This window comes from Hylobates moloch, unplaced genomic scaffold, assembly GCF_009828535.3.
Source record: "Hylobates moloch isolate HMO894 unplaced genomic scaffold, HMol_V3 SCAFFOLD_6, whole genome shotgun sequence".
Classification (NCBI taxonomy): Eukaryota; Metazoa; Chordata; class Mammalia; order Primates; family Hylobatidae; genus Hylobates; species Hylobates moloch.
This window is the reverse complement of record NW_026652281.1, coordinates 5,172,734-5,195,851: the sequence shown is the minus strand read 5'-3', so window position 1 is coordinate 5,195,851 and position 23,118 is coordinate 5,172,734.

Below are 23,118 nucleotides of genomic sequence, written 5' to 3'. Positions count from 1 at the left end.
CCCGAAGTACAGCCTGCCAGCAAAAGACCGCCACCAACTGTTTTGTTCTTCATTTCAGACAGGATGAATTGAGCCACCTGACCTTTTCTGGAAAGAGGCAAGAGAAGGAATTTTTCCTCCCTCAGTAAAAAACACTCAGACACATGCCCAGTGTCACAGTGCAAAAGGGTCAGGAAACGAGTCACCTCCCATCCCAAAGCCCCATTTCCCTTCCACATTGCTGGTGTCTTTTGTCCTTCCAGAGAGCCCCGGCACAGAGCAGCAAATATGAGCCTAGTGATTCTTGGAGAGGGCTGGGTCCCCTGAATGGACTGCCACTCGCTGGCTGCTGGCTTTACATCTAGAGGCAAAGGATGTTATGAAATAGCTCCGGAAGTTTCTTTTGGGGGCCCCCAGCACCCTCAGCACCTCTTCTCCTATCACAGCTAGTCTCTGAAATGAGGCTTCTTGCTCATGGAAGAGAACAGGTACAGAGGAATCCATACTCAGCTTTGAGCATCAAAATAAGGGTTAAGGTTTAAGTCTTTGATGAGACAGCGGTCTTGAAAGCCAGGCTTTCCTGGAATTCCCAGAGCCACACGTGACCTGACCACAGTGGAAATCAGACAGGGGACACGTGCAAGATGCAGCCCTGGGGACAGAAAGGCACACAGCAAGGAGGCGGCTGCAAGAGGGACTTGGGGGAGGTGACAGGTGACCATCTTGCTAAGGCCCCACCGGGTGGAGAGATGGAGACAGGGAAAGCAAACAAAAACCACACAAACAACAACAGAAAACCTGCTCTCAGGGCCACGTAACGACCGGTGCCCTTTTGTAGAAAAGCCCCGCCAGGTTTTGAACTTGAAGCAGGTCCGTGGGGGAAGAAAAGGGCCCAGTCCCATGGAAATTTCCTAGTAGGGTTTATTTTGAAGCAAAGGTTTGGCAGACGTGATCCAGTCTCCTTGGCTAGACAGGGCCTCTTTGAAAAGAGTCAAAAACAGCAGAAAGATGGGAAATGGTCCTAGAATGAGCTGGTTTTAGTGGAATCTTCTTCCAAAAAGAACCACCAGAGGCCAGCCCAGGCCTCCCTTGCTTTACAGAATTCAACTCAACTCACCTGTGGCCTAATGAGTTCGGCAATTCAGCTCGCCCTAATTCCCCAAACCTGTGCATGTTACCCGATGTGGCAAAAGGAACTTTGCAGGTGGGATGAAGGTTAACCTTGCCATAGGGAGGGTAACCCGGGTCATCCAGGTGGACCTAATCGAGTCGCACGAGTCCTTAGAATCAGAGAACCTTTCTGAGCTGTGGTCAGAGGGAACGTGATAGAACGTTTCTGAGCTGGGTCAGAGGGAACGTGATAGAACCTTTCTGAGCCGCCGTCAGAGGGAACCGAGGGAGCTGTGATTACAAAAGCAGCAGCAGTAGCAGAGATGCAACACTGCCAGGTCTGAAGCTGGACGGAGAGGCAGGAGCCATGGGATGCCAGTGACCACTGGACGCTGGAAAAGGCAGGAAAACAGATTCTCCCCCAGAACCCCCAGAAGTTACCAGCCCTGTCGACCATGACCCAAGCCCAGGGAGACTGAGGCTGGGTTTCTGACCCATAGAACTGTAAATGACAAATGCGGTGTAGGCTGCTAAGTCCGTGGACGTTTGTTACAGAAGCCGTCGAAAATCCACCCATCATCTTTCTTGAGCTCCTATGTGGCCATTCCTGGGAGGTGATTCCTAATCCTCGTGACCACCTGTGAGACTAGGCCTGTGATCCCCGATTCACAGATGGGGAAACTGAGGCTCTCTGAGATGAACTGACACCCTTCGGGGACCTGAGCAGGGACAGGAACTGCCAGCTGACTCCAAGCTGCGTGCGCCTCCGGCTGCCTACAGGTGAGGTGTGCGTCTAACTGCCTCTCAGGGGAGAGGCTGGGACTTGGTGACAGCCTGTGCGGAAAGTGCTGGCACATAGGAGGGGTTCAGGCAACGTCAGTCCTCTTGCCCCTTTTCCCAAACAGCCGGTGTCGCAGCTCCATTCTGGCTGCTAATTGGGTGACAGATTCTTCCTGATTGCCGCTACAAAGCTATTATAAAATCAACCCTGGCCTGGTGTGGGGCTCATGCCGTAATCCCAGCACTTTGGGAGGCCAAGGCAGGAAGACTGCTTGAGGCTAGGAGTCCAAGACCAGCCTGAGCAACATAGCGAGAGCCCATCCCTATAAAAACAATTTTTGAAAATGAGCCAGGTAGGGCAGTGCACACCTGTGGTCCCAGCTACTTGGGAGGCTGAGGTGGAAGAATCGCTTTAGCAGGGGAGGTGAAGGCTGCAGTGAGCTGAGATGGTGCCAGTGCACTCCAGCCTGGGTGACAGAGCAAGACTCTGTCTCAAAATAGAATCAGCCCTGGGCTCCCATGGGCAAAAAAACTACCTACCCCCCACACCCTGTGCCCTCTTGGTGGGTAAAAGGCTAAGAGGCTCTAATTGGCAGGAATGGGGTTGGGGCCCCGGCCAGCTATGTTGGCCCTGTCTGATCACTGTGTGACCTCAGGCCAGTCAGCACACTTCTCTGAAAATGTGTTGTTTGGGTTGGCAGAGCTCCCAAGCTTCCCTGCAGCACCAGCTACCTGGGAGCCGCTCTGGTCCCTGCCCAGGCACTGGGGATCAGGTCGGGCTGGCAGCTGCTACGTGGCAACACGCAGCCTGGCAGGTGCCCCAGAGCCCTCCAATCAAGGCCAAACCTTCCTGCCCTCATGTTCCAAAAGGCGAAGGTGCTCCCTCCCCAGGGAGCTTAGGTCAGGGCCTGGCCCTAAAGCTCTGTGTTCCATCTGGCTTGGCTGACCTCACGGCAGCCATTCCTTGGAAGGGAAATGAGCCTACAGCTGCCAGGGAAACTGGAATGGCCCAGGGGTCCCCAACAGTACCCCTAGGCCAGGAGGGAATGGCTCCTTGGCTCAGTCTTTCTCACACTTTGATGGCAGCAAAGTTGGGGGGCAGGCATAATGCTGACCCACTCTACCAGGTGGAATTGTGTCCCCTAAAAAGATATGTTTAGGTCCTAACCCCCAAAACCTGTGAATGTGACCCTATGTTGAAATTGAATCTTGGCAAATATAATTCATTAACATGAGGTCACACTGGAGTACGCTGGACCTTAATCCAGTGGCTGGTGTCCTTAGAAGAGGGAAACGGCCGGGTACGGTGGCTCACGCCTGTAATCCCAGCACTTTGGGAGGCCAAGGTGGGCAGATCACTTGAGGCCAGGAGTTCAAGACTAGCCTGGCCAACATGACGAAACCCCATTGCTACTAAAAATACAAAAATTTAGCCATGCGTTGTGGCACACACCTGTACTCCCAGCTACTTGGGAGGCTGAGGCAGAAGAACTGCTTAAACCCAGGAGCCAGAGGTTGCAGTGAGCTGGGATTGTGCCACTGCACTCCAGGAAGAGGAAAATTGGCCAGATGTGGTGGCTCACACCTGTAATCCCAGCACTTCGGGAGGCCGAGGTGGGCAGATCACTTGAGGCCAGCAGTTCGAAACCAGCCTGGCCAACATGGTGAAACCCCATCTCTACTAAAAATACAAAAAGTAGCCAGGAGTGGCGATGCACACCTGTAATTCTAGTTACTCAGGAGGCTGAGATGCAAGAATCGCTTAAACCCAGGAGGCAGAGGTTGCAGTGAGCCAAGACTGTACCACTGTACTCCAGCCTGGGCGACAGAGCGAGACTCCATCTCAAAAAAAAAAAAAAAAAGGAAGGGGGGGAAATTTAGTCACAAACATGGGGAGAAGACCATGTGAGCATGGAGGCAAAGGTTGCAGTGATGTGTCTACAAGCCAGGGAACGCCAGGGATTGCTGGCAGTGAGCAGGGACTGGACAAGGCAGCAAGGGACACTCCCCTAGAACTTTCAGAGAGATCATGGTTTTGCCCACGCCTTGATTTTAGACTTCTGCCTCCAGAAGAGAGAATACACAATTCTGCTGTCCTAAGCCCCCAGTTAGCAGCACTTTGTTACAGCATCCCCAGGAGACACACACACCTGTCCACTGCCACCCATTCCCCAGTAGTCAACGCTTTGAGGAAACACAAGAAAATTGGGTGTCCCTTGATAAATCCTAATTCAAGAACTGGCCTTTAGTCATATTATGACCTTCCTTCAGTGTTGGGGGCTAAACTGTCCTTTTTGGAGGGACCGTGGACACAGACGGCTACAGATGTCTATCTGCTGATCTTTTATCATTCTCAGAAGGTTCCTCTGAATTTTTATGAAATTCAAAAGCCTGCGGACATGGGTTTTGGAGTTGAGAGAACTGGGTTTTGGGTCGGGTTCTGCCTCAGAGGTCCTGTGTGTGACTCTGGGTGAGGGGTTATTATGCCCTCGGGGTCTTCCAGTCCCCCTGCAGTTTGGAGTTAGGGTCACTCTTGGCCAATTGCCAGGTCCCATATGCAATGGCTGCACCTCCTCGCTCTTCCCCCCTCCCCTCTCCCTATCCTCTGAGCCTATCCAGCACCAGTGGGGTGCCCCAACCTGCATTTGATACTGCAGAATAAATAAGTAAATAGAAAGTGAAGTTCTTACTTCCACTTGCCCTCCAGAAGCTTGAAACCGCCTCTAGGGACTTGGGTACTGAAGAAGAGCTCTTTACCTTTCCCAGTGGTCCTGGGTCAGGCGGGAACTCCATGGTTGTCAGTGACAGAAACTCAAACCAGGGGAAGCTTCAGACCCAGAGCCATCCTGCGGCCACAAAGGCTGAAATCAGGACCCCAGTGCTGAGAATGCACGTTCTTGCCATCTGTTCCTGTCCTGGCTGCTCTGCAGGGATCTCATTTTCTCCCCAAGTGGGCAGGTTTTTCTCCCAGCAGTGGGAAACATGATGCAGGCAGCCCTGGCTTAGGTCTGCTTACCTTGGTGGAAAAGTTCTGAAAAGGCCTCTCTCCACCTATTTCAGAATAGAAACATCCAGGGAAGGACTCTGATTGGCTGGGTGTGATCATGTGCGTGGCCCTGGGGACTATCATGGTGGCCACTGGGTAGGAGCTTTGTGATTGGCCAGGCCTGGGTCAGATGCATATCCAGGGATGGGGTCCTCTGATTGGCAGCTCTTCCAGCATCACGTGGCTGCAATAAGCTCAGCTCCTGGAAGGCTGGGAAGGAAGCAGGGTGGCACAGGCCTCCTTTCTCTCTGCCTTCTGACAGCAACCCAGGGGTCCCTGGACTGGGTGTCAGGGCCATGAGATCTCGGACTGCTGGTCATGGGTTTCTCACACCTCTGTTAGCCTCAGGACATACTTTCAAGTGAACTTTTACTTGGAAGAACAACCTCAGTTGCTCTAGTTGAGGCAGGAAGGGATGGAAAAGAGAAGGGGAGGGCTCAGAGTCCCCTCCCTCCCACTCCCATCCATGACCCTCCCCAGGCTGAGAGGCGTGGAGGCATCCCAACCCTGGGAAACCTGTGGACATCATGTCCCATGTTATGGATGGGGAAACTGAGGTACTGATAGCAGCAGTAGCCTGAGGCTCCCCGCAAGGGAAGGAAGGAGCCAAGTTCACAGCCACAGCTTATGCCGCCCAGTTCCACCAGGTCCGTGGAAGCAGGTCAGCCTCCTCCTTGCCCAGACATTGGACCGAGTCCTTTGAATTCCCGGCAAAAGGGAGAGGCCCACAAGGAATTTTAGAGCTCAAATTAGGATGGTTCACGCTGGCTCTGTAACCTGTTGCGTGGCCAGCTTGGGAAGGGATGCTGCGGCCCAGCGGGCTGGCGGGCACCTTCGGCTGGGGCAACATGGTTCTTTTTCAGCCTCAGCCCTGTTGAAACAGAAGCAGGCTCCAGGCCTGAGGTTGTGCCCGCAGGACTCACTGAGCCCAGTGGCTCGGCCCAGCGCGGGACGTGCAGCCACTGCAAGCCACAGAGGCCTCCCCACCCAGGCGACCTCCTCTGCTCCACACAGACCACACTCCTGCACTGTTGTCTGTTGGCAGTTCCCACTCAGTGCCCCCTCCCAGGAAGGGGTCAGGTCAGACTGGGTATGGCCACCCTGGCCCTCTCTGGAACACCCAGGCACACACCCACTGCCGGGAAGGCCCTGCAGGGAACGTATGTGGGGACAACATCTGCAGAGCTGCCCGGGGCCAGGAGACACCAGTCGGCCATGCCCATGAGGCCTGAAACCACCTTCACACCCACAGACCCCATATTCCAGAAGAGGTCGCTGAGGTCCCTGTAGGAGGGATTCCTCCTGCTGACAGTCCCAGGTACTTTGACACCCACAATGACAGGCAAGGCCCATCCTGCAGGGGGTGCAGCGTGTTTCGGGGGTGGAGTGTGGGGCCCCTGGAGTGCAGTGCTGGGGTGACTTGGGCTGGGGTAGGGGGTGTGTGAGGCCAGTGCATGAAGGCTGTGGGCCATCCTGTGAGAGATGCCCAAGCCTGGCATTGCGGTGGTGGCAGTATTGCTGTGGAGCTGCCCAGTGGAGGTGGGGACAACAGCCGCACAGCCCTGAGGCGATCCTGCGTGAGACCGTTGCACAGTTAGCAAGGAGGCTTTGTGGTCAGCTAACGCAGGGGTAGGACGCGGCTCTGATGCAAACATATTCTGGAACTTTGTAAAGTCCTTTCCTCGCTCCAGGCCTCAGTTTGTCCATTTGCAAAAAAAGAAGGCTGGACTTGAGATGTTTCCCGTTAGGTGTTCCTTAGGGCATCATACCTTCAGATGCGGCACCCAAAAAAGATGATGGCTACAGGGCGCTGAGTGGTGGTCCCCTGAGATATGTCCACATTCTAATCCCCAGAACCTGTGAGTATTTGTGCACTATGGCAAAAGACGGGATTACTTTAAACATCCCGAGGGGAGGAGCTGGTTCTGGATTATCCAGATGGGCTCTGAACGCAATCACGTGCGTCCTTATAAGAAAGTGGAAGGACTTTGGGGAGAGACGCAGAAAAGAGGAGGCAGGTTAAACCAGAGGCTGCATTTGCAGCAATGCAGCCACAAGCCACGGAGTACAAAGGGTCGCTGGCCATCACCAGAAGCTGGAGGGGCCAGGAGGAGTCCCCAGAGGGAGCACGGCCCTGTTGATACCTTGGTTTCAGGCCTCTGGCCTCCAGAATGTGGGAGAATAACGTTCTGTTGTCTAAGTCATGCAGTTTTGGCAATTTGTTACGGCAGCCACGGGAGACGAATACAGTGGCCGAACGTGGGTGCAAAATACCACATTCTCCATCTGCTTTGTGGAGTATGGTAACGGCCGACATAGAGCAAAGGCTCTGAGAAGTCCTGCAGGGAAGAAAGTGTTCCATTTTCCCACGCTTATTCAATCTTGCCAGCACCCATTTCCATACACCATGAACTTCCCATGGGAGATACTTTGGGAAATGTTGGACTAAAAAACCCCTAAGGTCTTTTCCATGTTGAAATTCTGTGGCTAGCCAGGCACGGCGGCTCATGCCTGTAATCGCAGCACTTTGGAGGCCAAGGTGGGTGGATCACGAGGTCAGGAGTTTGAGACCAGCCTGACTAACATGATAAAACCCTATCTCTACCCAAAATACAAAAGTTAGCTGGGTGTGGTGGTGCGCACCTGTAATCCCAGCCACTCAGGAGGCTGAGGCAGGAGAATCACTTGAGCTGGGAGGTGGAGGTTGTGGCAACCCAAGATCGTGCCACCTCACTCCAGTCGGGCGACAGAGCGAGACTCCATCTCAAAAAAAAAAAAAGAAAATTTTGTGGCTTCAACGATGGGAAGCCAACTCATAAAAGGAACTTGTCTGCTTAATTAGAGGCTTTTTTTTTTTTAATAGTGCAAATGCTTTCCTATTTGGGGGGGAAGCAAAAGCGGTCACGGGAAGAACAGATTCTTCTTAATTTGACTTGAATGCCAGTGAGCACACAGGAACCTGACCCTGAGGAGATCAGTGTGTGAACGCCAACAATTGCCTTGTGCTCTCCCCAAAGGACTCTTTCCTTAAACCGTGTTCCTAAAGGTGGAGTGAAAGCCTGAGCAAAAGGCTTTGCATTTCCAAGACCTCCGGTTCAGAGTGCCACCTTGCCCTCCAGAGCCCAGGAGGTCGAAGCTGCTGTGAGCCATGATTGCACCGCTGCACTCCAGCCTGGGCAACAGAGCAAGACCCTGAAAAAATTTAAAAAACCAGCTTCCAGAGGTCATACAGATTTAAACTTCCAGCAACACAGACTAGCAGTGTTCATTTCCCCCATCCGTACCAACACTGGGCATTTTCATAGTTTACATGTTTAAACGGTCCTGTGTATTTTTACCACAAAGATAAATAAGAATTGTGGAGTTATCTGAGTTTCCATTCAGCTGTGCCCAGAGCAGCCTCCCCGAGCCTATCGCCGCCAACAGAGGACTGTGCCTGTGACCAGTCAAGGTCGGCCAGAGTTTGCAGAGGAACCAGCAGACCTCACTCAGATTTGGCGGGAAATGCTAAACTCTGAAAAACAGAACCGTGTCGTAGGATCCTTCCCGGGGGGACAGCCGAACTGAGACGAGAGGTTCGGATTTGGAGTCAGGAAGCCGTGGGTTTAGCCCTGGCTCAGCTCCTTTGTAGCTGTGACCATGGGAAGTCAGATGGCCTCTTTGTGCCTCAGTTTCCCCATCTTTGAGGCGGGATACTGATAACCTCAACCTGTGAGCTGTGGTGAGGATTAAGTTATTTTGTTTGCAGCAGTGAATCCGTAGGGGTCTGCAGCAACTTGATTCTTGACTTCTTGGAAGAAAGAATTTGGTCAAGGGTTATAAGGTGAGAGACCAGGAGAAGTGTTAGAGGAGGAGTGAAGGTTTATTCAAAAGTTCTAGAGCAGAAATGAAGTAAAGTACACCTGGAAGGAGGACTCATCAAGCAGATGACTTCAGGAGATGCAGGTGCTCTATTCAGCCTTTGACTTGGGGTTTTATATGTTGGCATGGTTCTAGGGTTTGCATCTCTCCTCCCTTGATTTTTCCCTGGGGCGGGCTGTCTGCATGCGCAGTGGCCTGTCGGCACTTAGAAGGGGCTGCCAGCACTGTGTGTTTGCTGAAGTTGCGCGCATGCTCATTTGAGGTGACTGGAATGGTCGAGTGCTCCTCCTGCAGGAAGGCCATCCAGTGAAAGTGAAACTCCACCATTTTGCCTCCTAGTGTGCGTGCTTGAGCCCACTCGCCCCACTCCTGAGATCTTATCAGGAAGCTGCCAATCAGCGCCAGGTGTTTCATTTTTTTTTTTTTTTTTTTTTTGAGTCTCACCCTGTTGCCCAGGCTGGAGTGAAATGGCATCATCTCAGCTCGCTGCAACCTCAGCTTCCTGGGTTCAAGTGATTCTCATGGCTCAGCCTCCTGAGTAGCTGGAATTACAGGCGTGTGCCACCATGCCCAGATAATTTTTGTATTTTTATTAGAGATGGGTTTTCACTGTGTTGACCAGGCCAGTCTCAAACCCCTGACCTCAGGTGATCCTCCCTCTTCAGCCTCCCAAAGTGCTGGGATTACAGGTGTGAGCCACCGCGCTTGCCCTCCAGGTGTTTCTATCTCTTGGAAGCCTGCCTTTCCTTGGCACCGGCTGCAGCCCATTGTTACTTTAGAGACAGTTTAGCAACTGCCTGACCATCACTTGAGGGTCTCCTGATATTCCTGGGGGAGGGAGGGCCTTTCCTACCCTGCTCATGCCTTGTAGAGATAATTTCCTAACAATTTCCTCGTAGAGACAGGCTTTACGGATGTAACCCTAATATAAGCTAGGGTCCCAGACAGCTCAGTCTAGAGAGAGTCACAAACATGCACAGCCCGGTCACCAGAAATGGTTGGAAAGGAATCTGGGGTTTTACTTGCATGTCTCTACAACATTGCAAGGAATCTACCTCTTAACCCACAACTATGTTTCTCGAAATCCTGCTTCCTCTCCTCCCTGCTTCTCCTGTATCCTGCTCTGGCTCCAGAACCTTCGTTCAGTCACCCAGAACTGCTCCTAACATCCAGCCCTCATTTCTGCCTCTCATCCTCCCCTCGCCTCCCGCAGTCCTTGCTTGGCTTACGGGAAGGAGCTTCCTCTTCCAGTTCTGCTTGTTTTCTCATGGCCTCCTCGCCCGGCCCCTCCTTCCTCGCTAGGTCCTGTCTCCCGCTGCCCCTTCCCCGACTCTGCTAGAGGTGGAACCAGCGTGGGAAAGGCAGAGCTCCCCTTGGAGAGCAGAGGGGGAGGAAGGCCCAGTGGCGGACCCAGTGCGCCTTAACTGGCGAGGACCAGTCCCTAAATGCATCTTGTGTTTCACTGTCTGCCCTGCGGCTGGGCCCCTTCATCGTCATCTCTTCTTCTGCTGGAGTTTCTCGTCTTTAGAGCTTTCCCCTGGCTGGGCATGTTCTTTCTCCCTCCTACTCTGCCCAAGGAGAGGTGAGAGGGGGTGGTGAAGGAGGCCCTGAACTTTGTGGCCAGAACACGGCAGAGGCCCCAGCTTTGGGAGGGGTGGATGTGGGTGTGGGCAGATCTTCTGCAGTGGCTGCTTTCTCCAGCTTCTTCCATCCCCCGCCCCCAACCCACCCTGTTGCTGAAGGACCTTAGTTAGTCCCCAGCCTCCGTACTTTCAGGGCGGATGTTCCAATCAAGCTCCACCAGAGGGTCCCCTTCCTCCCCACCGGTCCTCACTCTCCACACTGGCGTTCCTGAGCCCCAGGATGCTGGGAGGTGTTGCCCACCCTTGCCCTGACCTGTATCCTCACCCCTAGCACCTGGAGGTCGCTTTGCTGATATGGTGGGAGCAAGATTGAGGCGGGGCGGAGCAGAGGGGTGGGGTCAGCCTCAGGAGACAGGCTGAACCTCTGGGAGCCTCAGCTTCCTCCATCGAATGGGTATGGTGACGTCTCCCACCCCTCCTCATGGGGCGCAGTGGGATCTGGAGCCCTTAGGTGTGTTTCAGGTGTGGGATTGACGAGAGGGCATGGGGCATTCCGTTACCCTGTGCCAGCACTTGCTTGCTGTTCATTCACTATGCTGTGCTAGGAGGCGATACCGCGAGGAGCCAGGGACAGACGAAACACCTGTCAACCACATACCCGGGGCTTAAGTGCTGTTATGAGGGTGTGGGCCTATGGGACTCCGAGGAGGGGAACTAACCCTGCCAGGTGTGACCAGGGAGGCTCCCTGGAAGAGGTAGAGTCTGAGCCAGGCCTTGAACAATGAGTGAGAAGTAGCCATTCGTTTTTTCATTCATGTGCTTAACGAGCATCTGTTCCAAGTCTGTAAAGTACAAATGCGCATTGAGTTGGAAAACAAGGGCCCGTAGGTGCTGCCCTGGGAGGGCTGGCCAGGAGAACAGAGGACATCTCTGACCTCCCTTTCAGGGCCACTACCAGGTCCAGGGCTTGGACAGGCTGGGTGTGGGTATGGGAGTGGGCAGGGCTGGCCCACCCTGGTGGGCCACAGAGCCAAGGGGGCCTGAGCCTCATCCATTAGGCGTGGTGCGGCCACACGATGGGGGACAGGAAAGGATGGAGCTCTGTGACTGTTGATAGGGACAGATCTCCAAGACGTGTTGTGACATGCAAAACAGCAAAGTGAATGTTTGCTACCATTCGTGCACAAACACATCCGTGAGCAAACGTGTCTGCATGCACACACACCTGTCAGCTTGAAACGTGTGTATGCACGCACACGCACCTGTCAGCTTGAACATGGTTGGAGTCTGTCTAGGACCTGGGTGGGTACCACCCACTCAAAACATGAAGTTACTAGTTTTCAAATAAATAGAGGTTAAAAACCCCCAAAGACCCTGGCTTTAGAGGGTCCAGGTTTTGCTGCTGAGCCTCTGTTTTCCCCTCACAGCTCCTGCTCCCCGGTGCTTTTGTGAGGTGTTGGCACACGAGGGGTGGGCAGCCTGGGAGCTGGCTGAGCTAAGGGTCTGACTGTTGGTAGCTGCTGCTGCTGCTGTTTCTGTTTCTGTTTCTGGTGTTACAGTCACTTTCCCTGCCCCCCAGCCCCTCTAGTGATGGGGAAGAGCCGGGGAAGCCCCAAACTTCCTTGGGTCTGGGCGCTTCCAATGTCTCCAAGATTTCTCCCACTGCAGTTTGGAAACTGAGCTTCAGAGACCTGAATCCAGTCTCGTTCCAAGCACACTCACATACACCAAACATACAATCTCACAAAATTGCATACACATACAGCCATGCAAAATTACATGTGCACACAATCATCTCATGATCACTCAAAATCACATACAAAACCACACACAAATGCAAACTGCACTTATGTAATCAAAGTGTCGCACAATCACACACACAATCACAATCACACACACAATCACAGTCACACACAATCACAATCACACACACGCAATCACGCACACACAATCGCACACAATTGCAAACAATCGCACACAGAATCATGCATCCGCACACAATCACAATCACACATTCACGCACAATCACGCACACTGTGACATACGCAGTCACACAATCACACACACATAATCACACAATCATGCTCACAATCACACAGTCATACAGTCACACACACAATCACGCACACACACAATCACAGATGCACAATGCAGGAAGCCCAGCTGCTGAGGTACTCAGCTCCTTCTGGATGAACAAGCGTACCCCAATCCCAGCGCAGCCCTCACTTCCCAGGCCCCAGCAAGGAGAGATCAGAAAGGGCTGGGCCAGGAGGGCAGCCCCAACGATGTGGTCCCCAGACCCACCAGCCAGACCCCGAAGGTGGGGCTCAGAGCCTCCAGCCCCAGCAGGAAGCTCATCTCTAAAGCCCCCCCCAGCCCACCGACCATTCATAAGCTACAGCTTAACGGGGGCCCCTGGTGTGATCTCAGTCTCCCAGGGACGGAGGGGCTGGTAGGGCTATGAAGAGCCCATACAGAAAGAGGTGGCCCTGTGGTGCCCTCCTGGGGCAGAAGGAGTCATCTCAGGGCAGAGGCAGCTCCTACAAGTGGTGCCTGTCCACTCAGCCCCTTCCCCTGTGAAGCTCCAGTTCTTGGCAGGAAGCCTGACCTTTGTGATGGGGGACAGTGGTGGCCATGGCTGGCGCTGCCCGCCTGTTTACTCCCTCCTTCCGGAGCTGCTTCCCCTGGAAAGGAGCAGAGGCCTTAGATGGGGCACAGCAGAACCCGGATGTGTTCCTAAGGGAGCGTTAGACAAGCCCCAACTGAGGAACATTCTACAAAATATCTGGCTAATGCTAGGGAGCAAAGACTGAGGAACTGTCTCCAATTGAGGAGTCCCAGGAGAGACGTGACCACTGTGAGAGCCGGACTGGATCTGGGGGGCCCCGTGGGTCATTGTGAGATCTGGAAAAGGCTGTGGACAAGTTGACAGTGGTGCCTCCGTGCCAGCTTCCTAGTTTCAATAATTGCCCAGGGGTTAGGCCTGGCACAGTGGCTCATGCCTGTAATCCCAGCACTTTGAGAGGCCAAGGTGGGTAGATCACCTGAGGCCGGGAGTTTGAGACCAGCCTGGCCAACATGGTGAAACCCCATCTCTAATTAAAAAAAAAAAAGGCTGGGCACGGTGGCTCATGCCTGTAATCCCAGCACTTCGCGAAGCCAAGGTGGCTGGATCACCTGAGGTCAGGAGTTTGAGACCAGTCTGGCCAACATGGCAAAACCCCATCTCAAAATACAAAAATTAGCTGGGTATGGTTGGGTGTGCCTGTAATCCCAACTACTCAGGAGGCTGAGGTAGGAGAATCACTTGAACCCAGGAGGCGGATGTTGCAGTGAGCTGTAATCGTGCCACTGCATTCCAGCCTGGGCAACAGAGTGAAACTCTTTCTCAAAAGAAAAAAAAACAAAAATTAGCCAGACATGGTGGTGCATGCCTATAGTCCCAGCTACTTGGGAGGTTGAGGCAGAAGAATCATTTGAACCTGGGAGGTGGAGGTTGCAGTGAGCTGAGATCGTGCCACTGCACTCCAGCCTGGGCAACAGAGTGAGACTTCATCTCAAAAAAAACAAACAAAAAAAAACAAAAATAGCCAGACATGGTGGTGTGTGCCCATAGTCCCAGCTGCTTGGGAGGCTGAGGCAGGAGAATCATTTGAACCTGGGAGGCAAAGGTTGCAGTGAGCTGAGATCATGCCACTGCACTCCAGCCTGGGCGACAAAGCAAGACACCATCTCAAAAAAATAATAATTGCTCAGTGGTTAGATGGGATATTAGCATTTGGGGACGCCTGACATTTTGGCCTGGATGATTAAAAAATGGAGGGATGCTGGGCCAGGCATGGTAGCTCACGCCTGTAATCCCAGCACTTTGGGAGGCCAAGGCGGGTGGATCACAAGGTCAGGAGTTCGAGATCAGCCTGGCCAACATGGTGAAACCCCGTGTCTACTAAAAATACAAAAATTAGCCGGGCGTGGTGGCGAGTGCCTGTAATCCCAGCTACTTGGGAGGCTGAGTTAGGAGAATCGCTTGAAACTGGAAGGCTGAAGTTGCAATGAGCTGAGATCTTGCTACTGCACTCCAGCCTGGGGAACAAGAGCAAAATTCTGTCTCAAAAAGAAAAAAAAAAGGGGGGGGGGGGTGGTGCTATATAAAGGGTATGTAGGAAATCTCTGCTATATTTGCAACTTTTTTGTAAGTGTGAAATTATTTCAAAGTGAAAAGTCAAAAATTTTTTTCTAATAAAACCCAGCACACGGCTAAGAAGGTAAGCACAGGGACTGCCTGCATCCATCAGAGACTTGCTCCTCAGAGGACATTTGCCGCCAGTATGAGTGGCCCCGGGGGGCAGTGAACTAGCGAGGCCTGGTAGAGGAGGGGGCGAGGCCAAAGCAGGCAAAAAGGAGCTGGGATCAGGGCCCACCCTGCCTCGAGGTTGCTGTGAGATACTGGGTGGATAACGGTGATACAGGCGCAAACACGTGATGCTGTCGTGTTCTGCCATAAAAAAGCATGAAGTCTGGACACGCACTACCACGTGGGCAGAACCTGAAAGCATAATGCCGAGTGAAAGAAGGCAGACGCAGAAGGACACATTCTGCAAGATTCCATTTCTATGAAATGTCCAGAACAGACAGATTCATAGAAACAGAGTAGACGAGTGGGGGCCAGGGGCCGGGGGAGGAGACGGGGAGGAGGAGTAGGGACTGGCTGCTGATTGGAATGATGCAAGTGTTTTGGAACTAGATAGGATTGAGCTTGTACAAGATTGCAAATACATGATATTAAGCGCCATTGACTTAGTTTAAATTAGTTGCTCTTACATCACGTGAATTTTATCTCAATACCTTATTTTTCTAAAACTGAAATGCTGTCCTGGGTGGGTGTGCACCGGCACAGCCTCCAGCTCCAGCCAGTTTGGCAGGAAGAATTGGGGCCCAGGGAAGCAATGAATCTGAATTTCAAGGTGGCATCTCCTGATATGTGCATCTTAGCAACTGACTAAAGGTATTTTATCAATGCCATTGGGGGCAGATCTGGGTCTCAGCCACCAGCTTGCAAGATGACCTGCGCTGGGGTGTCTGTGTGTTCGGTTGAAGCATCTGGGAGATGGCCACCCCTCACCTCCTTGGGGTTTACTTGGAGAAAGAAGGACAGATGGAAAAGTACCTCCAGGCAGAGAGGAAAGCTCTAGACAAACACCAAGATGTTCGTGGTTTTAAAAGACAAGAGCTGCAGCCTTTTAAAATCCCACAGGCCTCTTTGCCATGGATAAAATACTTTCTGGGGAGATTGTAAATGTTTACTGTGGTGGATTTTGTTATAAATGGACTTGGTTTTGTTTGGTTGGTTATGTTCTTGTTTGCTTTTTTTCTTTTTTTTAAAAAAAACCCACAAAAAACTACTAGACTGTCTTAACTGCGAACACCATGTTATCCCCAAAAACCAAGTAAGGGGTCAACAAGATGGGCATGGAAACAGGCCTCCCCCTCTCTGCTCCGTGGGTCGGGCTTCTGTGGGCGGCAAGCCACCCAGGCGCCGAGGCAAGAGACCGAGGACATGAGCAGTTCCAGTATAATAAAATATAAAACAAGAATAGTCATACCAGATACAGATATTAGATATGATTATATATGTCATTAATCATTAGTTGGCAGTGATTACTCTTTATCCTAATATTATAATAATCCCCGCTGTATAATCATAACCTAGGAAAAACCAGGCCATACAGAGATAGGAGCTGAGGGGACACAGTGAGGTGTGACCAGAAGACAAGAGTGCAAGCCTTCTGTTATGCCTGGACAGGGCCACCAGAGGGCTCTTTGGTCTAGCGGTGACGCCAGCATCTGGGAAGATGCCCGTTGCCAGGAGGACCGTGGTCTAGCGGTAGCAAAAGGTGTCAAGGAACAACACCCGCTACTTAGCAGACTGGGAAAGGGAGTCTCAAGAAGACTCTGCTCCTCTACCTCTTGTGGAGGGCCTGACACCAGTGGGGCTTTCCCGCAGTTATCCGGAGGCCTAACCATCTCCCTGTGATGCTGTGCTTCAGTGGTCATGCTCCTAGTCCACCTTCATATTCCATCCTGTACACCTGGCTCTGCCTTCTAGATAGCAGTAGTAAATTAGTGAAAGTACTAATTGTCTCTGATATGGAGACATAATGGCATAAGCTGTCTTTGTGTTTGTCTTCTCTCTCTCTCTGCCTCGGCTGCCAGGCAGGGAAGGGCCCCCTGTCCAGTGGACACGTGACCCACGTGACCTTACCTGTCATTGGAGAAGACTCACATTCTTTACCCTGCCCCTTTTGCTTTGTATACAATAAATAACAGTGCAGCCAGACATTCGGGGCCACTACCGGTCTCCGCGCATTGGTGGTAGTGGTCCCCCGGGCCCAGCTGCCTTTTCTTTTATCTCTGTCTTGTGTCTTTATTTCTACACTCTCTCGTTGCCGCACACAGGAAGAGACCCACCGACCCTGTGGGGATGGTCCCTACAGGCTTGCTGTCAGGCATTGGCTGCAGAGCCCTCTGCAGCTCATCCTATGATAGTCCTTACCATTTCTTTTCTTTTCTCTTCTTTTTTTTTGAGATGGAATCTTGCTCTGTTGTCCAGGCTGGAGTGCAGTGGTGCGATCTTGGCTCACTGCAACCTCCATCTCTTGGGTTCAAGCAATTCTCCTGCCTCAGCCTCCCGAGTAGCTGGGGACTACAGGCGCCCACCACCACGCCCGGCTAATTTTTTTTTTTTTTGTACTTTTAATAGAGATGGGGTTTCACCATATTGGCCAGGCTGGTCTCGAACTCTTGAGCTTGCGATCCGCCCGCTTCTGCCTCCCAAAGCGCTGGGATTACAGGCATGAGCTACCGCACTCGGCCATCCTTACTATTTCTTGAGCACCCACTATGTGCCAAGCATCCTCTTGCCCTTCAGGATTCATTATTTGTGATCCTCCCAGCAGCTACATGAGGCAGAAGTTGTTGTCATTTTACAGACAAGGAAGCTCAGATGCAGAGGCAGGAGGTGACCCACTCCGGGCCTCACAGTTGACGAGGCTGGTGCTGGGATCCTGAATAGCCGGCAGATGACCAGATTTGGTGGTTTCTGGCTCCATTGAGCTTGAGAAGCCTGTTCCCCTCCACCCAGGGAATCCCTTACTCTTTCCAATGCTGGGTCCCAAAGCTGTGATTTTCAACTTGGAGCATGTTGCTAAAATACAGATCACTGGGTAGACATCAGAGTTTGTGACTGGGGAGGTCTGGGGTGGGGCTGAGAATTTCCATTTCTAACAAGTTCCTGGTGACGCCAGTGCTCCCGGTCTGCGGAGGGGAATGCACTTTGAAAACCACTGTCCTAAATAAAAGAAGTTCATTCATATTAAGGTTTGGGGGACTGAGAACAGCTTCAGTATGAGCCTTCCCCCCAGTTAGATGTGACGCTGTAGTGGGGAAGTTACAGGCTGAGGGTGGGAAAGGAAGGGACTTTTTGTTTTGTTTTGTTTTGTTTTGTTTTGTTTTGTTTTGTTTTGAGACAGAGTCTCACTCTGTTGCCCAGGCTGGAGTGCAGTGGTGTGATAGCTCACTGCAACCTCTGCCTCCTGGGTTCAAGCAATTCTCCTGCCTCAGCCTACGGAGTAGCTGGGATTACAGGCGTGCTGTACCATGCCTAGCTAATTTTTGCATTTTTAGTAGAGATGGGGTTTCCCTTTGTTGGTAAGGCTAGTCTCAAACTCCTTACCTCAGGTGATCCGTCCGCCTCGGCCTCCCAAAGTGCTGGGGTTACAGGTGTGAGCCACCATGCAGAAGGGACATGTTGAGGGAGGGAAACCCTCCCAGCTCCCACTCATCACACCCAGAGCCCAGAGGAGGTGAGGGGTGCAGGGCGAGTCCTGGCTGCTCATCTCTGGCCTGGCTGGAGCGGGGCTGCTTGAATCACACATGCGTGGGTCCATGTGGGGTTGCTGTCCCTGGCTATAGAAAGCAAAAGCCCCAGCAGGTGCTGCTCTGTCCCCTAGGGACCCAGCCACAGTCCCACCCCTCCCTGTTTCTCCAGGGGAGGTGCGCTGATTGCTCAGAGCAGGGAGCTTCCCAGTGCTGACGGCTACAGGTGGGGGCGTCCGAAGCTCTCCATGGCGCTGGGCCATGGCCGGCCTTCCAGGCCACCCAGGGAGCAAGTGTCCCCTGGTGCTGCAGATGGCTGGGCCTCACCCAACAGAGACCAAAGAAAGGCCATGCACAGACCTTTCCCGGCCTCTCACACCACCCCTCCACCCCTCCACCCCTGCTCCAGCTGACCTCAGCATTCCCACCTGAGAAGCCATCACAACCCACTCCAGAGGGAAATGCTTTTGATGTCACTTCTCTTTGGAAGCCAAATTTTACTTTGCTCCTAGGCTTTAGGGGAACGGCTAGCCCATCTCTTAAGAAACCTGGCTGAGAGGAGTCTCTCCCCTAGTGAGCCTGCTGACCCTCTCTGTGGTGTTAACCCCTCAGCGCCTTCTCCAAGCCTGACAGGCTAAACTGGATGAATTTTGTAGCTTAGAGCCCCAGCATTCTGGGGTCTTAACCAGTTCTGACTCCACATTGACATTAAAGAGACTAAAACTCGGCCGGATGTGGTGGTTCACGCCTGTAATCCCAGCACTTTGGGAGGCTGAGGCAGTCAGATCACCTGAGGTCAGGAGTGGCCAAGACGGTGAAACCCCATCTCTACTAAAAATACAAAAATTAGCCAGGCATGGTGGCGGGCACCTGTAATCCCAGCTACTTAGGAGGCTGAGGCCGTAGAATCACTTGAACCCGGGCGGCAGAGGTTGCAGTGAGCCGAGACCACGCCACTGCACTCCAGCCTGGGTGACAGAACAAGATTCTGTCTCCAAAAAAAAAAAAAAAAAAAAAAGACTAAAACTCGCTGCCTACAGGAGTGTACTGTGACAAATCCAGCGCTTCCCTGCCCCAGGGCCTTTGCACGTCTGGTAACCGTAGGTGCAGCCCCTCACCTACCTCCAGGGCCCTTCCCTGACAACTCATCCTCCACAGTATCCACCCTGATAGTGGATATCTCCTGTTGTCAATGCTGATAGCAGAAATCACAGTCTACAAATTGCATATGTAATTTCTTGTATTAGTGTCTTTTTTTTTTTTTTTTTTTTGAGTCTCACTCTGTTCACCCAGGCAGGAGTGTGGTGGCACGATCTTCTCTCACTGCAACCTCAGCCTCTTGGGTTCAAGTGATGCCTCTGCCTCAGCCACCTGTGTATCTGGAATTAAAAACATGAGCCACCATGCCCCTGTAATTTTTTTGTGTTTAGTAGAGACAGGGTTTTGCCATGTTGGCCAGGCTAGTCTCAAAATTCCTGACCTCAAGTAATCCACCTGCCTTGGACTCCCAAAGTGCTGGGAGCACAGGTGTGAGCCACTGCGCCCAGCTAATTAGTGTCTATTGAGGGCAGATGCCTTGCTGGCACACAGTAGGTGCTCTGTAAATATCTGTGGACCTGCTGAGCAGATGAGCCAGCGATGGGTGAACTTGTTCCCGCAGCCTGAGCAGTGCATGGGTGTTTGCTGTCTCGTGGCACCCCCTGGTGGCTGTCATGCAGCACACCCTGAGGGGCTAACCCCTTTTCTCCCCGCAGGGTAAGTCGCTCACCTGGCACCCACTTGCCATGTGGCCACCATCGGTGACACAAAGTGGCAGCTCTTGGCCCCCATGCAGTTCTGTGCTTCTGGATGATCAGGTGAGTTGGAGGAACGTCCCCGTTACAGTTTCTCACAGTATTAGTAATGGCATCATTATTAAACAGCTAGTGTTGACAGTGTTAAACATAGTATGATCCTTGTTTGCCACCTATGGGCCCCTGAGCAACCTCTCTCGGCCTCAGTTTTTCCCCATCTTTGAGATGGTGATAATTGCGAGAGTTAAGGGGAACGGTGCATGTTAAATCAGCACAGGACAGGCAGGTTTTCCACAAACAAGGGCTGTTGTGAGTATTTGGGGAGATTTTCTCCTGAGTGTGGGTTGATGACACCGTGAGAGGTCAGCCCTGTTACTTACCCAGCTTGGCATGTCAGAAAGCTGCTTGGCCTCCATTTCCCCGCCTGTGAAATGACCACCTTGGCCACACTGCCTCCCAGGGATGTGGGGGGAGCACCAAGGAACACCAGAGCTTGACAGCTGGTTCCCAGATATGAACGATGGGGCAAGAATTTTCTGTAGGAGGTCAGACTCCTAGATACCACCCCCCAGACCCCAAAGGAGAGGGGCAGCTATTCCTGGAAGATCACGGGGTCAAGGATACCAGGCACTACTCGGGGCAGAAAAGGAGAGAGGGGCTGGTCTATTTACTGTCCAGCAAAGCTTCTGGGCCCTTCTCTCCCGAGTCCCAGCAGCCAATCTTCCAGTCAGGAGATGGGGGCCTCCTCATGGAAAAGCTGGCTCCCTACACAGCTCTGCCAGGCAGTGGGCTGGTGTCTCACGCAGAACATGGAGGAGAGCTTCTAATAGGAAAGCTAGAGAGCACACAGAGGAGAGAATGCGGAGTGGGGAGGCTGGCAGTGTGAGTAAACCACCCAGGAAGCCAGGGGAAACGCAAAACAAAACCCCAGTATCCTTAGAGACGGGGAACAGCAGGGCATCCGCAGAAGACACTCTGGATGATGTTTCCTCAAAACCACAAAGGAAAATAAAAAGCTTCTGGAAATTAAAACTACCATAGCCTGAATTTAAAAAAAAAAATCCAGAAGAGCTAGAAGACAAAGCTGAGTGGGGCGTGGTGGCTCACACCTGTAATCCCACCACTCAGGGAAGCCTAGGTGGGCAGATCACTTGAAGCCAGGAGTTCAAGATCAGCCTGGCCAACACGGTAAAACCCTGTCTCTACTAAAAATACAAAAATTAGCTCGGCATGGTGGCACACGCCTGTAATCCCAGCTACTCAGGAGGCTGAGGCAGGAGAATCACTTGAACCTGCAAGGCCAGAGGTTGCAGTGAGTGGAGATCGTGCCACTGCACTCCAGCCTGAGGGACAGAGCGAGACTCCGTCTAAAAAAAAAATCTAAAAAAAAAAAAAAAAAAAAAAAGGCAAAGCTACAGATTTCCCAGAAAACAGTGTACAATAAGAAAATTAGAGGATCACTCTAGGCGGTTCAACATGCAATCTTAAAATTAGAAAAGAAAGAAAATGGAGTGAACGGGATTCCCAAAGACATAACACAGAAGGTCTGCCAGGACCAGAAAGCTGAGTGTCAGGTGGAGTCTACCGAGCACCAGCACAGCCAGCGGGACAACTGAGGCCAAGTCACCTTGTCGTCAACCCTGAGAAACCGAGGAACTAAAGAGAGGCCGTGGGCCAGGCGCGGTGGCACACGCCTATAATCCCAGCACTTTGGGAGGCCGAGGTGGGCGGATCACTTGAGGTCAGGAGTTCGAGACCAGTCTGGGTAACATAGCCAAACCCCGTCTCTTCCAAAAATACAATAAAGTTATCTGGGCATGGTGAGACGAGCCTGTAGTCCCAGCGACTCAGGAGGCTGAGGAACAAGAATCACTTGAGTTCAGGAGGTGGAGGTTGCAGTGAGCTGAGATCACGCTGCTGCACTCCAGTCTGGGCTGAGATCCAGCCTGGGTGACAGAGCAAGAACCTATCTCAAAAAAAAAAAAAAAGAAAAAAGAAAAAAAAAAAGCTAGGTCACATAGCACAGGAGCCAGAAGAGTGTGAGTTCTCCACGGCTGCTCTGGGAGCCAGAAGATGGTGGGGTGTTGTCTCCAACAGGCTGAGTGAAAAGTACTTAGCTACGCCATCAACCAAAAGGGAGGCAGAATAAGGCATTTATAGGTGAGCCAAAATACCGGAAACTTGAAGAATAAGGCACCCCTTCTCCAGCAACTCCCAGGGAGCAGTTATACCACTGGAAGGATCTGGAAGGTGTAGACCCTGAAGACTGAACCCACCAGCCCTGCAGAAGCCAGGCCCTCTCAGCAGGGAATGGGGGAGACGGTGCAGGTGCCGCCCGTGGCAGAGGCTGGCTGGGGTGCAGGCACTCAGAGACAGCTGGAACAGGCACACACGAGGCAGCCTCACCTCTGTAAAAGCAAAAAGTTGGACCAAAAAATCAGAGGCCCCCATCTGGTTTAGCAGCAAAGTATTCAGTCATCACAACTAAACTTGATCATGTACGAAACATGGGACGCACATACATTCGGTGAATGGGGAGGGGAGAGCAGGCAGGAAACCCGGAGTTCTCTGGACTGCAGATGTGCTGTGCCTAGAACCTTCTTCGGAAACTTGCTGGCCCTTTTGGGAAGCCACCTGCAGGGGCCTATCGGGCCTGACCGCTGAGCTGCTCGTTCTCTTACAGCTCAGAGATTGGCTCAGCTTTCAGCTCCCAGAACCAGCCACAGGGAAAACCAGACAATTTTCCCTTGGCGTCTTCAGGTTGTCTTGGCTAAAATTAGCAGCTGGATAAGGAGCAATGCGGTTTTAAACAGGCTCCTCAGGAGATGCTGTAGGGTGCCTGTGCTTTTTGTGTGTGACTCCGAGGCTACCCTTCAAGCTATTTTCCCCTGCTTCCATACCCAAGCCAAGTTCACGTACAATAGAAGATAGGATTTAGCCACCTTCCTATTTTGGGATATTTTTGTTTTCTTTTAATGCAAGCGTCATACTTCTATATAATGAGCCTACATAACAATCTAATATAAGGAATACAAATAATATTGCAGCAAAATTCGGCAGAGCCACCAACACAAGCTGGAGGGCTGCCGCC